Here is a 14182-nt window from a genome sequence, read left to right on the forward strand (position 1 = left end):
TTTGCAACTTCAGAGGCTTCGTTTGGGGTCATACAACCTCCTTTCCAGGTGTCGTGTTTTTTGAAAGTGCATATTTTTTCATCTATTTTCATAATCTACCATTTGTTTGTAGTGATTTTAAGTAGAAATTGTACTTTCAAAGTATTTGGCCATTCTTGGCATATTTGGTACTTGCATTTTGCTTGGATCCTAGTTTAGATCACTAGCAGTATTTGTTGAAGTCTCTTAGATCTCATTTTGAGAAGTTTTAAATTGAAATCAGAAGTCCACTTTGCCTTGTTTTGCAAGTGGGCCATTGTATATGCACTAAGTATAAAGTGCCAAAATCACCATTTTGGGGGGGTTTATTGATTGAGTATTTTTTTTTTTTTGGGGGGGGGGGTGTCTTGTGTGATTGCACCTCTCTCTATCTTGTGTTTTTTCATTTTGGTGCTATGGGTTCTCCTAAATTTCCACTTTTAACTCCTCATAATTATGCATCATGGAAGATTAAGGCATGGAGTAAACTAATGGAAAAAGGACTCATTCATTATGTAAATGAAACTATTACAACACCACCTGATCCTAAGGCTGATCCTAATGCTCAAATTGAATGGCTTACTAAGAATGCTATGGCACTTGGAACTCTTAAAAAGTATGTATCAGATGACCTCATTTTTCACATCGATAAGTGTACAACAATTAAAGAGGCTTGGGATATTTTTAAGAAATTGTACGGTCAAGTTGATAAGATTAAGGGCTACAAGCTTGATAGTGAACTCACAGCTTTGGATCCCAAGGATTTTGATACAATCCAAGATTACGTCACAAAAGCAACTAAGCTAAGAGCAAAGCTAAAGGATTGTGGAATTGACAAAAAGGATGCTCAATTGGTTTATAACTTGTTGGACAAGCTTCCTTCAGAGTATTCAACCTTTGTATCTAGCTTTCACACCCATAGGTTAGCTCAAAGTTCCTCACACACTTCTCCCTCATTTGATTCATTCACAGGGATGTTGATTCTTGAGCAATCTAAGTTGACCACGATGGGGATTCTCAAATCTTAAAAGTCACAAGCTTTGGTGGCTAACAAAGGGAATCAAAGTAATCAAGGAAAATGCAAGAATCAAAAGCAACCTAAGTCAAAACCACAACAAGATGGAGCACAATCTTCCTCTCCACAACAAGGTGATACACCATTCTCACCTAAGAGGAAATCTTATAAGGATAATCTTTTTTGTGGATATTGCAAGAAGTCAGGGCATGATGAACATCATTGTTATAAGAAGGATATTGATGAGTTGAAGAATCTTCTTGAGAAGAATAGAATCAACCTAACTTCTAGAATGTCTACATTGGCTTCTTCTTCCAAGGATAAAGGAAAGGATCACTCTTTTGGGATAGATAAAGAAAAGGGACAAGCTCTTTGTGCTACTACAAGTCCTGATTCAGGGAGATGGCTTCTAGATTCAGGGGCTTCTCATCATATGACATCTTTGCAGTCTATATTTTCTACATTTGAGCCTTGCCACATGCCACAAATTTTGATGGGCAATTATACATACATGGATGTGATTGGAAAATGATCTATCGCCATTGGGGATAACTCCTTCAATGATGTGTTGTGTGTACCCCATTTGACAAATAATCTTCTCTCCATCTATCAAATCACACATGGGGCAACTAGGAAAATTGTGGAGTTTACACCTGATTCAGTTATCATTAGAGACTTGGAGAGTGGAGCTATCATTGTGACTGGGGTGGTTGATCATGCATCTCGGTTGTACTCTTTTTCAAATTTTGGTCCTATTGATGAGGTTTATTCTTCCTATGTTGATGATTCAGATTTTGAGGAGAATATTGGGCATTTGAACTTGGGGATTCTCACTTGTGACCCCATTCTTGAGCCTTGCGTTTCATCTCCTTCTCTTATCACACCACCTATTGCACCTGATGATGCAGCTAGTGCGATAGTTTTGCCTTCTTATGATTCAGTGTAGCAGGATATTTCATGTCTTCCAACTTCGGTTGATTGGGATACCTACTTGATAGACATTGCCGGTTTGTTTGTGGACTCCTACATTGCAGATTTGGGAGACATCATTGATGACATTCATCTTCTCTTTGATGAAGATGATCCTTCTTTGATTGTTGTGAGGGATCACTCTGACCCTCTTATGCATTCTCTACATAATCAATCTTTAGAGGTTGACATGATTGTGGATACTTTTGTACAACACTTGGAGGAGGTCTCTTTCTCTTCTGAGGAGATATATGAGTTTTTGGATATTGTTCTACATTCTTCTCCACTAGATCTTGGAGTGCCTTTTTCAGCAGTGTGGTGCAGTTTACCACCTTTGGAGGGGGTACCTTTCAGCATCGACACGTGGACACTTGAGCAATTTTCAGAGATTCCTTTCATCATGAGTATTTTTTCTTCATCTTCCCTTCATGGTTGGGGAGACTTCATGGATACACCTTTGGTTTTGTTTCTTCCGAAGGGGAGGAACGTGGTTTGACATTCGTGGAGCAGTTTCTTCATTCATCATCTAGCTTCTATCATTGGTGCAGATTCCACATTGAGGGGGGGCTTCTTAGTCTCTCTTCTTCTTCTCTCATATGGGGGGGGACTTTTTCCTCACATGGGGTTTTGTCCTTCACACACTTCTATGAGAGTTCTTTGTATCTAGTTTTCATCTCTCTTTTGAGGGAGGGTTTTTTCCCATTGGGTTTTTCTCTCTTTCCTCACTTTCTGAGAGATTTTATTGCATTGGTTTGCATGCATTTGCATTTGTAAATGGGTACTTAACATGGCCTCGTAGTCAGGACCCATCTTGCATTGATTAGTTGCATTGTAGACTTAAGTGCATTCCCCTAAGTTGCACTTAAGGGGGGGTGTTGGTGTAAATAATTATTCATCTTGGATATTATTACACCTTACTTAAGTTTACTTAGGAAATGCCTTTCATAGTAGTTTGGGTATGACACTTGGGTGTTTGTGCCACATTGAGATAGTGTGTGTAGGAGAATTTTCACCTTTTATGGTGTTGATCTTGTTGTTACACTCCACATTCAGTGGGTGATCCACCTCATGTGGAATATTATATTATTTCTCCTACCTACCCACACCTATTTCCTACCTACCCTTGTTTCTTATTGAGCCACATGTCATGTTTGTGTGCTCACATATCCATATAGCCTTGCCTATATAAGTAGGCTCATATTCATTCTATGTAACGATTGATGATCCAGTTGATCAATATTTTCATCTCAATAGAATATAGTTTATTCCTATCAGTATTTTGTCTCTCTATAGTATTTTTCATTGTGCCCTAGATCTTGGCAAAATCTCACACTTTTAAACAATAATGAAGGATCTCAGTTGCTGGAACAAAAAAATATTCTGGTAGGGATCCCCAAGATCATATTAGATGCTAAATGAGAGAATAAAGTTGGAAGAAGTATTTCAAGCTCTAAACCAACTCCCCTCTGGTAAGGCTCTTCGCCCAGATGGCTTTTCTGTGGACTTCTTCAAGAAATGTTAGCATATCTTAGGTCAGGACCTTTCAGAAGCTCTAGAGTGCTCAAGAAGATCAGGGAATATTCTCAAAGAAGTAAACAACACCTTCATAGCGCTCATTCCAAAGAAGGAGAAGACAAAAAATCTTGGAGATTATAGGCCCATTTCCTTATGCAACACAGTCTATAAAATTCTCTCAAAAGTGATGACTAACAAATTCAAGCCTCTCATGGATAACATCATTTCAGAAGAACAGACTGGATTTGTCCCTGGTCGTTCAATCCTTGATGGGGTGATTAAAGTGCAAGAAGCAATCCACACTCTTCAAAGCACAAATAGGCCAGGTATGATAATAAAATTAGACATAACAAAAGCTTATGATAGTGTAGATTGGCACTTTCTCTGCAAAATCATGCAAACATTTGGCTTTGATAATCAATAAATTAATTGGGTATTTGAATGCATATCAACGCCTAAATTTTCAATTTTGATAAATGGAAAGCCAACGAGATTCTTTTCCTCTTCAAGAGGTATAAGACAAGGAGATCCTTTATCTCCTTTCCTCTACATCATAATGGGGGAGGCCTTGGGAAGGGCAATAAAAGCTAGCTATACTAATAATCTGTTAGAGGGAATCAAAGTAACAAAAGATTTTGTAGTCACACACTAGCAGTTTGCAGATGATAACCTTCTCTTGGGGGCAGCAAATGTTAAGGAAGCCTCCCATCTTAATCAGATTCTAGAAATGTATGGAAGGGCTTCAGGCCAATTTAGAAACAAGGATAAAACTAAAGTCTATTTTTTCACTACTCCAATCTTATTACAGACCAAAATTCTCAGAATTCTAAACTGTAGAGAAGGATGTCTCCCTTGTATTCACTTGGGCATTCCAATAGACCGAGGTCTAAGGAATTGTAAATTCTGGGATCCTTTAAAATTAAAAGTCAAACAGAATGCAAATTCCTGGAAGGGCAAGTGGCTCTCTTGGGCGAGAAGGCTAGTGATGATCCAAGCAGTGATTTCGGCCCTTCCTATTTATCTCTTATCCATATTATCCTTAACATCTAGTGCTAATTCTTTCATAATTAAGAAGATGAGAAATTTCTTCTAGAAAAATACTGAGGAGAAGCATAAAATTGCCTTAATAGCTTGGGACAAAATTATCAAGCCCAGATCAATGGGTGGCCTAGGCATCAAAGATCTTAAATTGCAAAACATAGCCCTAGGGGCTAAATTAGTATGGAAGTTCATAAAAAAACCCAATGCAACATGGGTTAGAATGCTGGCAACTAAGTATCTACCAGACCAAGACCATCTCAACATCCTCAGATTAGGCAATTTCCCCAAGGGGTCCAGAACCTGGAATTTTATCATCTCCTATAGAAATCTGGTTTCAGACTCTATTTCTTAGGATATTCATGATGGTTCATATAGCCTATTCTGGGAGGACTCTTGGGGTGGCTATCCACCTCTGGCAAACTCAATTAATATTCCTGTTGCAGAATACTAGTTTAAACAACATTGGGGTTCTTGAGTTAGAGACTACCTGGAAATGGTTGACATGTCGAATTCCCAAAGTTGGAGATGGAAATCAATGGAGGGCCTGCCAATTCCAAGGGAAGATCTAGATCAACTCCTAGAACAACTAGAAGCAAGAAATATCAGTCCCAGAAGAGGGGTAGACTCTTTGATCTAGGCACCATCCGAAACAGGGTAGTATAATTCAAAAGATGGATATAGAATTCTAGTCAGCCTTGCAGATTAGAACAAGCAAGACATCCCTCTAAAGCTGTTTTGGAGCCCCAAAGTCATCCCAAAAGTGGGCATCTTTGCATGGCTAGTCTTTCAAAAAAAAATCTAACTGTAGATAAGTTTACAAGAATAGGTTACGAAGGACTATCAAGATGTATTTTGTGTAAAGCCCAATCAGAGATAGTGGATCACCTCCTTTTGAATTGCCCCTTTGCTTCTAAATACTGGAGATGGCTCTGTGCTAAGTTGGGTTTGTTTATAGCCTTGTCGAATGACATCAAGTCTCTATTCCAAAGTTGGCCCCTTCCTCTTAAGGAGAGCTCCCTGAGTCAAATTATGGAAGTGTCCCCATCATGCTTAGTCTAGGAAATCTGGAAAGAAAGGAATCGTAGGCTATTTGAAGGCAAAGCTAGGAGGTAGGAATCAATTCTAAACTCAATTGAATCGGCAATAGTGGACTCAGTCAGCTGCAAAATAGCGTTTTCTTTGGATCAGTCCAAAGTTTTCTCTTCATGGGATGAAGATATCAGACTAAAGTGGCAAGGAATCATAATTTCTCCATCCTCTGGTCAAAAAATCAATGCTAGAAAAGATGCAACCTGGTCCCCCCAAAGCCTAAGTGGGTAAAATTAAACTTTGATGGGGCATCTAGAGGCAACCCAGGCCCCGCTGGAATAGGTTACGTAATCAAAGATCAATCAGGAGCAATCATAGGGAAAATGGCAAAGCCAATTCCACTAGACACCAATAATATAGCAGAATTCACAGCTCTACAACTTGGTTTGATGAACTGCATCGACCATGGCTTAAGAAATGTTTCAGTGGAAGGAGACTCAGAGATAGCAATAAATGCAATAAGAAAAAAAAAAACTCCAAACTGGAGACTTCAAGCAATTTTAGAGAAAATATTAGAGAATTTGACCAGAATTGAGCATTATGAAGCTAAACATATCTACAGGGAAGCTAATGCAGTGGCAGATGCCTTATCAAAAATAACAGCTCAAGGAACTTTCATTCACTAGTGGGATCAGAGTTATCAGCTTAGTGGTACAGGTTTCGTCCATTTAGAGTTTTGGGAATTCTCTTTATCATCCTGATTGAGGCATGGAGATTTTAGTTTTTGTATTATTTTTTCTCGCACTCCTTTGGCAGGTTTGGGTCAGTGGCTATTTTTATTTTTGAATTCAAGTCTCCACTTAAACCTGGGGTTTATGGTGGGTCTGGTTTAGCTTCTGCCAACCCTTCACTTAAACCTATCTAAGCTCTCTTCTATCTACGCTTCTCGAAGCTCCAGCTGGCTTCCACTGTCATTTTGTACATCCGCAGGTTTCTCTTTTTATCTGTGCCTAGGAGATTTGGCTTGCTCAGGACAATTATTCTCCGCCACCTTCGCTGGAGTTATTAATGCTCATCTGCTCCTCATTAGGTGTTGAGATGTACACTCGATTATCTCGTCGAAGCGTTTTCTGCACACTGCCTTCATTTCTTTCCTGCAAAAATCTTCATATTTCATTCTGGTTTTCTTTTCTCTCTTCTCGGTTTTCCTTTGATCAATCATGTCAACTGATGCACCATTTGGATTCATTATGAGTGTCTACCCAAGGCCCTCCTCATGCTTTGGTGCAGACACTCCCATTTCCCTCAACGCCTCCACTCGTCAGGTCTCTTTCAGAAAGATCACGGACTTGAGATTGAAGTGTCTCCTCATTCATGCAGACCCTCCAGTTCTCCTAGCACTAAAGATGATTCTGGGTAGCACCCATCTGAACAGGGAAGAATACCTGCGAGACAACACCTGCATCTCTTCTAGATTTGTGGCTTCTCTGTTGGACCAAAAACTACCCAAGTAAGTTGTATGGAGCCTCACCAAGGAGCTTTTTCCTAAGGAAATTCTTTAGGAATTCCAAGAAATATTGAATAAGGCCCTCCACAACTATGGGGCACCTCGGCCAATTGACTGGATTCTCTTCAACGCTCATGGAGAGCTCATCAAATATCACCCTTTCCTACTGGATTTGAAAGGGAAAGATTTGGATAGACACAGAGTCTTCGCCAGAGTTGGTTTGAGCTACCTCAAATGGTGGTTTCTAGGAGAGATTGCGGAGGTCCAGGGAAAATAGGAGGATCTCTTCCAATTTGCAAGACTCAATGGAATCCTGCCCATGAAACCTGCAGACGTAGAGCCCCAAGTTGACCAAAATTGCAGGGGTGGTTCAAATAGAGGTTGTCGAGTCTCTGGACGTGGCCAGGGTCATGACCAAAATTGCAGGGGTGGTTCAAACAGAGGTCGTTGGGCCTTTGGTTGAGGTCAGGGTCACTGAGTTGGTAGAGGCCGAGGAAGAGTGAGAATTGATCTGCCCCAACCTGATCCTCCCAGTGCAAGCTAGGCCTTTTTCTCGATGCTGTGAATTTTTTTTTCCTTGAAACTTAATCCATAGTCGTATTTATAATATTTTGGTTTCTTATTATGTTTAAACTCTCTATTATCTAGGCAGTTGGGAATCTGCCATATAAACTTTTTAGTTCTATTATCTTAAGACTGCATAATTTCGTTGATTTTTTTTAAAAAAAGAGGATGAATCATAATGATAATGGTTTTCTGCTTGTTTTTGGAAACCATTTTTTGTTGGGATTGCTAAGAATAGGTTTATGCTATGTCTCTTAGCTATGAAGCTACTGCAATTAATTCAAATCAATATAAATCTTGGCTCTGCCTTTACCCATAAAAAAAGAAGTGAGCTTTTAAAGTTTTTTTAAACTCTTTTTTTTTTTTAAAGAAGTCAAGTTAAAGAAAAGCTAAATGCATGTTGATAGCTATAAAGCCAAAAACTGATTTTAATAAGACAATTAAATTATCTTGTTAAAACTATTATTAGCTTTAAACTCTTTTTTTTCTAAAGAAGTCAAAATTTTTAAAGAAAAGTTAAATGCATTTAGATGCTTATAAAGCCAAAAACGATTTTAATAAGACTCTTTCAATATAAAACCAACACTTTATTATTAACTACTTGTCAATGCATAAAGAGGAAACTAAATTTTTCTTTCAGCGCATATGAAAGTAAAGGAAAAGATTGTAGTGGAGGAAATTAGTGTTTTCTTTCAATAGATATGAAAGTATTGAGCATGCATTGATTAAAGGAAAAGATTGTAGTTTTTATGGAGCAAAACATTGCAGTCGAAAAGAGCAAAACTAGTAGGGGATACTCTATAAAATAGAAATAAACTTCTTTTGATTCTTTTGAGAGACAACTTTTCATATATAGACAATTCCACATAGGAGTATTACTAGTATTACTGAGGAACAACGATTTTTTTGGCATAGAGGTTCTAAGGCTGCAATGAATAGTCAGAAGTGAGATTCAAAGGTCCTTATTAGATTTGAAGTTCTTGGGTTACAACAGGTGGATCTATCCTTGATTCCTTGCAACTTTCTTTACTCAAATCAATATAATTTGTGTTGTCACTATATTTATATTGTTTTATCCGCAATGTTTTCTTTTTCTTATTTTATGTAATATATATGGACATACATACAAATGTATGAATATATGGGAATAAATATTAAGTATATATCATATTAAATTTGCATGTTTTCTCAAAATTCCATGCTTGCTGATTTCTTATCTTTATTATGAAAAATATAGATTTTATTTCAAATCTGATAATCTAATTTTAAATCCAATTCAATGGATGGAATAATTGATAGTTATATATATTGATGAATACATCTATATGTCATATATACAATTAATCTTACTTATTTTTTGTATATAAAATTATTAAAATCTTCTTCTTACTTGTTTTAAAGAAATGATTTAGTAGGGAGTCCATGAAGTCTCATTTAGCATGGTTATATATAAAGATTAATTTAGAGTTCAATTTTATAGGATTGTATTAAAAAGCATATTTTCAAGAAATAAGAATGAATGCATGACACCTAGGGTAATCCAATGATGAGTTATAGTTAGTGGGCTCATCAAACATATGATTGCAATTACCTCAAGCAAACAGTTTTGTTACGCCAACGAATCAATCAATTAATTTTGCTTGATAGATCACTCATAAATTTGAAGATTGCCAAATTAAACAGTTTCATCTTCTTTACCAGATGATCTCAGGAAAGGACCCAGTAGTTGTGCACCCTAACTTCGCGCTTCTCAAATCCTACTTGGAAATTTCAAATCACTCCGATTTTTTTTACAGCAGCTTACTTGGCAAGTCTCCTACTTACAACTAAGGTTTCAGGGCCACATCATCAAATATGATGCTACATCAGCATGCTTTTTGCCAAGGTGTCCAAAACAGTCCCCCAAAAAAGTGAGACCAATAGGCGTGCAAAAGAGACCCCAATAGTTGTGCAGCTGATATGGCATCACCTGATTGGTTACTTTTTACAATATTAGTACATTTCTTAACAACTATTCGTACATTTCCTAACAACTGTTGGTACATTTCCTAACAAAAATTGATATTTTTTGTTTCAAACAATAGGTTTTATTTGTTCAATTTTTGGAACAAAAGGTATCAACAACCCTCACAACAATTGGTACATGCTCAACTACTGGATCCTTTCCCCTAGACATGAATCTATCAAGTGATTACTTAAGATAGTTCAAACAAATGTATCTCACGAATACATTTATCAAAAATAAAGCATTTCACTCACAAACAGCTTTATAATATCAAACAATGCTCGGCAATTATACCCGTTGATTGTGCCAAATCAGATTTGTGTAGTTGCTTGGCAGTAGAATCTTCCCTTACGCTGAAACGATGTTTATTGCTAGCAGAAAATGCAGCTTGTCATAAAATTGTGTAAAACAGAGGGCATCTGGTTAAATTAAAACTAGAATTCATCTGTTTCATCTGCTGATTATGTGTATGAAAAGTTGAACCGATACGTTTCACTGAAAAATGTTGGGATTTTAGTTTTGTCGAAGTAATGAATGCCCTAGCCTTGTGAATTTACAAAATTGGGGAGTACTTAGTGTAATCACATGAACCTAAAAATATGTAACTGAATCAGTGCATGTTTTATGTTGATCCATATCTCTGAAATTGTTTGGCAATTGAAGATTTAGACATACTTGCCTTTTGAACCTCTATGCAGGAATATTGGAAAATGTAATATTGATTCAAATTATAAAAAACCTAGGGCCTCTTCTCTGTTTGCTTTTTAGATTCGTAGTCCTCTGCTCTATTTTCTCCTCCAAATACATATATATGTAGCGGCAATATTTTAGTTTATTTAATTGGTGAATTCCCCTAGCATGGTTGTCCTTAGTTTACAAGCCATGACCAAGGATTTGCACCTTGTCTCATGGGTTGGGTATCCTAAATCTATGATTGGTTATGGTAGTTTATCCAAGTCATTATTCAACATATGTATATAGGATGATTTTAACATGTCTTTTTGGAATTTGAATGCCGGTCTTCTCTATTATATCTCTGATAATCTAACACTTGAGTTTATCCTATTTGACACAATGAAGTAATTCCATTTAGAAAAACTTGAGCTGATGCCATCTCACCAATACACTTGACAAAAATGTCCTCTTTTTAGTGTTGCTTTAGAGTTAATAACCTATATTCAAGAGTAGCTGTGTAATAATTTTGTATATAAACCCAGGGTCTCCACTCTGTTTTCTCCTTTGAATTGCAGTCTTCTGCTCTATTTGCTCCTCTGGATACATATTTGATTGGTAAATTTCCTTCACAGGGTTGTCTTTCAGCTTCTAAACCATGATCAAGGACTTACACCTGGCCTCATAGGTTGGGGGTATGCCACACACAGAATTGGTTATGATAGTTTGTCTAATTCAACATATGTAATATGAGGATCAAATGCACGTATTTTGGAAATTTGAACACGGGTGGCCACTATCAATTCTCTGATTATGAAACTTGAGGTCATCCTATTTGACAATGTGGAGAAACTTTATTTAGAAAAACTTGAACTAAAACCTTATACCAATATATTTAACACAAATACACCCTCTTTTTAGTATTGTTGAACAATTAATAAGCTATCTTTTAAAGATATCAAGCTTCCATAATCTATAATGAACTACTGTAAATATTTCTGTATTAGATTGTGTAAAGATTTTTTTGCATCAACGTTTCGGATCACACTCCGTGATCCATCATCAAGATGAAAAGGAGAGCATAAGTAGATAAAAATGTAAGATGCAGACCCAGAACTATTCTAAATAGGAGAGAGGAGGAAAGAGAGAGGAGGGGGTTTGCATGAGAACCAAAGACAGAATAAAATAAAATAATAACAAAAAGAGAAAGTAAAAGAACTTGGAAAAAGATTTATTTGCATGATTAGTTCTTTCTTTTTCCAGGTTCTTTTATTTTCTCTTTTGTTATTATTTTATTTTATTTTGTATTTGGTTCTCATGCATCCCCCTCCTCTCTACTATTTAGACTTGTTCTGGGTCTGCATCTTACATTTTTATCTTCTTATGCTCTCCTTTTCATCTTGATGATGGACCACGGAGTGTGATCCGAAATGTTGATGCAAATAAATCTTTACACAATTCGAAAATATTGGTATATAATTAGATATCTGATATGAATTAAATTTTACTCTGAAACAAATTAAAATCTCAATAATGCTCTACATCGTTTGATGGTTTTTAAAAAATTACAAATTTCATCCCTAATATCTTAAGAAATAACATTGGAAGAAACAATATTACAGTTTCCACTCAGATCTAGGTCTGATCATTGAATTAATATATTATTCAAAAGAACCTCTATATCAGTTGCTTTGTATACATTGCACATTACAAATTAATAGCTTCCCTTCTCAGCAATTATCCAGTGTATTGGATAATACACGACAGTCGCTATTATGTAGAATAAGAATTATTGAAACAATCAAATATGGCATATGCGATTTCATTAATAATATTTCACTAAAGACCCCTACTTTTCCTCTTTAAATATCCTTTACCGCACCTGTACCTTTAGGCACTGTAGTCAGATAAAAAAAATTTGTTGCCAAATCTCCATGCTCTCACAATTTCCATTATCTTCAATTGTTAATGAACTCAAACCTACTCTGCTTCCCCCTCATAGTTTGATTCGTCAAGACTTTTGCCAAATGCTTAGTTCGCACACACCGTTACTGAAATAGTAGAGATCTTGGGTAAACAGGCCAGAATAGATCAATAGAGATTCAGGTTCATTTGATATTTATTATAACTTTTATTTGAATACCTATTTAGTAAGGATTTCAAGTACTTCACTATTAAGTAACATTAACTGGCTGTAAAGTTACTGCAAAACTAGAAAAATACATGTTACTTGTCAATTTTGCTTCTCATAGCCAAGAAAAATATCCCCAAGATCTTGAAAAATGATGCTGGAAACCTCTACCTTGTTCTATATGTATTGCATTTCTAATCAGAATGAACTTTTGGATGCAATTATTCAGGAGTTTTGTAGGGATTATATGGTTCTTCCATTCGAATACTAAAAAGTTCCTCAGCTTGTATCCATGTTTGAAGTTGTTTTAATCTAATTACTTGTTCTGGACCATTTATTGGCATAAATTGGCAAAACCTAGGTGGTATCAGACTTTTTGAATGATCAATTGCAGTTGCATTCAAAGATATAGTATGAACATTTATAGTTGGCAGGTTACGATCAGTCTATTATCTGTCAACAATTATAAAGAGATTTGTTTATAGTAATGAAAAGGAACTTATCACATAAGTAAAAAACATTAATGTGAACAATGCATGCAGGACCAAAAGAGCATGCACAAATTATAGTGGTTTTGGTCACTATTTCATGTATTTCCCAAGTCTATCTGGATAGGAACTGTAATATTCCTTTTGTAAATATAGATTCTTAGAAATATCTCATGTCCATTCTTTCAACTTGAGTCCCTGAGTCTTACCACCTAAAAAATCAAGAAGTATATAAAAATATATACTCCTGAAAGTTCTTCAAATTCAAAATACAATTTGCAGTGCTGCACAATCTTCTTCTAAAGCTAACCTGCTAATTTCATGTTTATTTTTACAAACACTAATTCTACCCTCTTCACCGATTGTGCTTACTGTTTTCCTTACTGTTTGAATAAAAAATGTATATTTTTTTCATTCTTAGCATCCTATTTAGACTGCAAAAATTAAATTGCAGCAAAAGAGAAACCTCATTTTGTTTGATCTCCAGACGATGCCTCTAGAAGCCTGTTTTATAGTCAAATGTGTGCAAATATTGACATATTCCAAAAATTAATAAATGCTTTATGCTCTATGTTATCTACATTTTTTACATTGCAAAACTCTGAACTTTTCATGTTCCTTGGGTCAACACGCGTCATTAAGCCATTGCCTCAAAGTCACACGTCACAAATCAAATCACAAAGTCTTGCTAATTGCATAATCTGTGCAAACTGCAAAATGATAAATGGATCTTAGTGGCAGAAATACACACTTTCCAATTCAATTTGACAGGTGCATCATTTTGTGGTATTTTTTGGCACCTTTGCTTCTTTCACACTTTGTAGTTTCCAGCATGTCACAAGTTGGTTTTCACACAGATTCATCCTCATACTCGATGCAGATGTTAAAGTCTTCTACAGAGTTCATTCCAAAAGCTTTATTTTTCAAATTGAATGGAATCTGAAAAATAATGCGCTTAAGTAGGCTAAATCGAAGAGGTTATGAGGGAAAATTGTGTTCAACGAGATCAAATTAAAGAGCTTCTGGAAGAAAATTATGTTCAATTAATAAATTGAATTTCCGGATCACAATCTTTGATATACCATGAAGATGAAATACAAATATTCTTTTGGAGTGCAATTGATGAAAGAATCAAACTGCATTGCATGGATTTGAGAAAGGTAGTACAAAGGCGTAGGTTCAGAATATAATCTCATAATGTTACTTGCTCATTCCTAGTTGTACACCA

The sequence above is a fragment of the Cryptomeria japonica genome, chromosome 6 (assembly GCF_030272615.1).
Source record: "Cryptomeria japonica chromosome 6, Sugi_1.0, whole genome shotgun sequence".
Lineage (NCBI taxonomy): Eukaryota > Viridiplantae > Streptophyta > Pinopsida > Cupressales > Cupressaceae > Cryptomeria > Cryptomeria japonica.